This window comes from Gigantopelta aegis, chromosome 10, assembly GCF_016097555.1.
Source record: "Gigantopelta aegis isolate Gae_Host chromosome 10, Gae_host_genome, whole genome shotgun sequence".
NCBI lineage: Eukaryota > Metazoa > Mollusca > Gastropoda > Neomphalida > Peltospiridae > Gigantopelta > Gigantopelta aegis.
In genome coordinates this window covers 86,925,318-86,930,777 of record NC_054708.1, presented here as the reverse complement: position 1 = coordinate 86,930,777, position 5,460 = coordinate 86,925,318, and positions in this window count along the sequence as shown.

Below are 5,460 nucleotides of genomic sequence, written 5' to 3'. Positions count from 1 at the left end.
ATAGTTGGTTTTGTTTAACTTTCACTCTGTTTACTGGTCGTCGGTTCACCCGGACTATATACAGATAGTCCAGGAAAGCATAGTTGGTTTTGTTTAACTTTCACTCTGTTTACTGGTCGTCGGTTCACCCGGACTATATACAGATAGTCCAGGAAAGCATAGTTGGTTTTGTTTAACTTTCACTCTGTTTACTGGTCGTCGGTTCACCCGGACTATATACAGATAGTCCAGGAAAGCATAGTTGGTTTTGTTTAACTTTCACTCTGTTTACTGGTCGTCGGTTCACCCGGACTATATACAGATAGTCCAGGAAAGCATAGTTGGTTTTGTTTAACTTTCACTCTGTTTACTGGTCGTCGGTTCACCCGGACTATATACAGATAGTCCAGGAAAGCATAGTTGGTTTTGTTTAACTTTCACTCTGTTTACTGGTCGTCGGTTCACCCGGACTATATACAGATAGTCCAGGAAAGCATAGTTGGTTTTGTTTAACTTTCACTCTGTTTACTGGTCGTCGGTTCACCCGGACTATATACAGATAGTCCAGGAAAGCATAGTTGGTTTTGTTTAACTTTCACTCTGTTTACTGGTCGTCGGTTCACCCGGACTATATACAGATAGTCCAGGAAAGCATAGTTGGTTTTGTTTAACTTTCACTCTGTTTACTGGTCGTCGGTTCACCCGGACTATATACAGATAGTCCAGGAAAGCATAGTTGGTTTTGTTTAACTTTCACTCTGTTTACTGGTCGTCGGTTCACCCGGACTATATACAGATAGTCCAGGAAAGCATAGTTGGTTTTGTTTAACTTTCACTCTGTTTACTGGTCGTCGGTTCACCCGGACTATATACAGATAGTCCAGGAAAGCATAGTTGGTTTTGTTTAACTTTCACTCTGTTTACTGGTCGTCGGTTCACCCGGACTATATACAGATAGTCCAGGAAAGCATAGTTGGTTTTGTTTAACTTTCACTCTGTTTACTGGTCGTCGGTTCACCCGGACTATATACAGATAGTCCAGGAAAGCATAGTTGGTTTTGTTTAACTTTCACTCTGTTTACTGGTCGTCGGTTCACCCGGACTATATACAGATAGTCCAGGAAAGCATAGTTGGTTTTGTTTAACTTTCACTCTGTTTACTGGTCGTCGGTTCACTCGGACTATATACAGATAGTCCAGGAAAGCATAGTTGGTTTTGTTTAACTTTCACTCTGTTTACTGGTCGTCGGTTCACCCGGACTATATACAGATAGTCCAGGAAAGCATAGTTGGTTTTGTTTAACTTTCACTCTGTTTACTGGTCGTCGGTTCACCCGGACTATATACAGATAGTCCAGGAAAGCATAGTTGGTTTTGTTTAACTTTCACTCTGTTTACTGGTCGTCGGTTCACCCGGACTATATACAGATAGTCCAGGAAAGCATAGTTGGTTTTGTTTAACTTTCACTCTGTTTACTGGTCGTTGGTTCACTCGGACTATATACAGATAGTCCAGGAAGCATAGTTTGTTTTGTTTAACAGCACCACTAGAGCACATTGATTAATAAATCATCGGCATATGGATGTCGAACATTAGTTAATTCTGATACGTAGTCATCAGAGGAAACCCGCAACATGTTTCCTAATACAGCAAGGGATCTTTTATATGCACTTTCCCACAGACAGGAAAACACATACCACGGACTTTGACCAGTGATGCACTTCTTGTAACGAGAAAAAACCCACTCAGTTGAATGCATCCACCGAGGTGGAGGTCAGGGAAACATGTTTAAAGCTTGTGTATAAGAAAAGTTAAACCATCACTACTGCTAATTTAAAATCCCGTTTTCTCTTATTTTGGACGGAGATAATACAGAAATGAAAATAATTTTATAATAAGTTCCAGTTCCAGTCTGTCTTTACAATTTAAAAGTCAAAGTTTGGTTTCTTATGTCGTGAAAGTAACAGTCATCCACTGGGATGGTAAAATACACAATGTATCTGTTAGATATGTTACAGCTACAACTATATTGTTTAATCATGCAGTGTGGTAGAACGATGGGTTGTAGAATCAATTGGAGAGAGAGGGAGGGAGGAGAGATAGAGAGGGGGATAGAGAGAGGGGGAGTGAGAGGGAAAGAGAGAGAAAAGTAATAGAGGACAAGTCCGGGGGAGTGATTGAGCTGGAGATGTATGCGCAGGTTCAACTGGATATGTGCACGTCAGTGTAAACTGAAATGAAAGTGTACGACTGTGAAGCATGTATAAAGCGTAATCAGCCAGTTTATTTCAAGGTTTAACTATGTCCTGTGCACTTTCACAGAAGGCAAACTTTAAGGGAGGAATTATACATTGGATCATCGCATCCGCCTATTGACTTACGTTGTATCGACTTGGTGAATGTCAAACTGTATTGTAATTCAACATGTTTATTCACAAGAAAACCCTAATTCTATTGGTTACCTAAAATCGAGGTTATTATCCGGGAAGTATAAACACGGATACGCCGCGAGCCGGGTAAACATTGGCCACATGAAATAGTTGCAGTGATGACGCTGAATTGAACAGCTATTAACAGCATCGTTTCCTTGTAATAAGGTGAAACGTTTACGCCCCTGTACCCTCATTAAGCATCGTTTATCCACGCTGCCTGGTGTGAAAGGTGTATATCCTTTTTCTTTCTTTGTTCGAAAAAAATGTATGTCGCAAGAAACAAATATAATAGTGTCACGGATATCACTACCTTACAATCATGTTATGACAAATGATTCTATAAAGTATGAATAATATAGATATATACGATAATTATAGCATATTACAAATGTACTAATATACATGGATATATATACATGCACAATACTTCTATGATGAATGAAAACTTGAAATAAAAGAAAAAGAGTTAAAGAATGGAAGAAAGGAGAGAGAGAGAGAGAGAGAGAGAGAGAGAGAGAGAGAGAGAGAGAGAGAGAGCGAGAGAGAGAGAGAGCGAGCTTTGTATATTACAAATATAACCTTATGGAGATCGAAGTCAGTGCATTGTGTGTTGTCGTAAATTCTTCTAGAACAATATATTGGCATGCCTTGTTTCTAGGAATTTGGACCAAACAAGGTGTATATCTTATTGATTTAATATCTAATAACTTTACTGAACAACTTAAACTGAAATGTTAAGAAATGTTAGGAGTTTTGTTTTAACAAAGCGTTCCACTGTTGTCTGCCAACGTGCACATCGTTGCTTAACTATTGTACCCTGTGTTAAATATTACATATCTTGGACATGTTTTAAATAAAAAGTCTATAATAGTTTATAAATAATCAGATATAAACAGCAACTAATTTGCAGGGAAGAGGTAATAGTATAATTCCCAATAAACGCAGTGCACATGTTCATTTCTGTTACTGACGTAAAGCTGTTAATTGAATAACCAGCGCTTTTCAAGGGATAATCGAACTCTAGATATTAGGGTTCCCGCTCGAAATGGATGTCCATGGGCTTAAAACGGAAACTTTTCTGTATTTAAATGAATGAATGTATAACAAACACCCAGCACGAACAATATATCGTCTATCGGGTTTATCGCATTTTAGCCCATGGGCTTTAAATTCGGATGACATTTTTAAACATTAATCTCCCCATGGTTACAAACAATTATATCGTATTTACTATTAAAATAAAACACTTTCTACGCCTAACCACAAATTTTATATGTACTAGAATTAAAGATTCATTATCATAGTTGCAAATATCATATTTCTTGTTCTTTACATTTAACTATGACAAAAATAATAATAAAAACAAATGAAACACATTGAAATTAATCGATATCAAGTATAATGTTTACCTAATTAAATAAGTCAATAAAATGAAAATAGCAATGTACTGGTACTAGCTTGGTCATGAATTCTTAGCTAATTTAAGGGACTGTCCTGAATGTGCTGCCATTGTATGATGTTTCTGATTAGAACATTTTGTACAGACTAAACTTACATACTGAATACAGCTTGTTGTTCACAATATCAGTGTCTGTACATTCAATTTATTTATGATCGTCCTAATCTTTGTAAGTAGCCCAAACTGGATTTCAACTCCCAACAATGTCGTACGTACAAAAACGTGTATATTAGGAAACAAAATGAAGTTTGAATTAGTACACGTCCGGCAGACGTCCAGACACAACCCGGACATGCTGCACCGAGCATGGGCATATCGTCTGGTATTCATTCACTTCAACTTATGTCCGTGCTTATATCCAATTACGGTTCAAGCACGCTGTCCTGGGCACACACCTCAGCTATCTGGGCTGTCTGTCCAGGACAGTGAGTTAGTTGTTAGTTGTTAGTGAGAGAGAAGAAGGTGTAGCGGTCTTAAATCTACCCACTAAGTCATTCAATCTCGCTGTGAGTGGGAGCCGGTACCAGACTGCGAACCCAGTACCTACCAGCCTTATGTCCGATGGCTTAACCACGACACCACCTAGGCCGGTTTTGTCAGTAAGACCGCCACTGTGACAACTCATTGGTGTCGTCAAGACAGGCGACACGCCTTCTTCAGTGGTACATTGTGTATAAACACAACGGGACCGGGTAATTGATTCGGTATTCAGAGTACTGGATTTATCGGTTTTTAGGGGTTAATTTCAGTGATTATAGCTGTGTAAAACACGGGACCGTGAAATACGTTCCGGTTAACTGAAGGTCCGGTTTAAAGAAGTTTCATTTTACACATACACATACACATACACATATACATATACATACGCACGTATGCTCGCGCGTGCATCGTGATATACCAGCACAAACTTATTTGCGAACGCTCAGCCTCCTGAACACGCCACGGGACGGTGCGGGATCTAGGTTCCAATGTACCAAATCAATTCATATTGCCAATAATGTTAACATTTAGTAATACAACTGATATAAACAGCGCATCACACACCTGTGTTTGTTTTTTTTTCAATTCGCAATGGATAATAGTTTTTGCACACATAATCAATGTCAGATATTACTACCAATGAGAGCCGCAGCTGTTCTTACGCGGAACTTTCTTCTTTGGTACAGTGCAAGATGTAGCTGAGCTGCGATACGACACTGACTATTAGTCCTTAGCAGACTATTCTGGGTTTACCGCGTATACCAGTGTCAGAGCACAGCCAGGGATGGTCTACTTGAACCGTAATTCCAAATTTGATGGGTCTATGCGATCCACATATGTACCAGGATGTCATCCGATACAGGCCGAGCGCTAGCCAATGACGACGCTTCTTAAGATGTTTTGTTTGTCGGTATCTATAGATCTAATATTAACGACATGCTACCCCCCACCTCCTTACACGTCACATACCTTTAAATACAACCAGTAACAGTCACGTCAAGCAGTTTCATCTACACCCGACATCGCACAAAACATCATAAGAAAATACATTAACTATTTTGTTTTGGAGTAAATAATACAAAACATTGTTCATGAAGGTAAACCTTTAA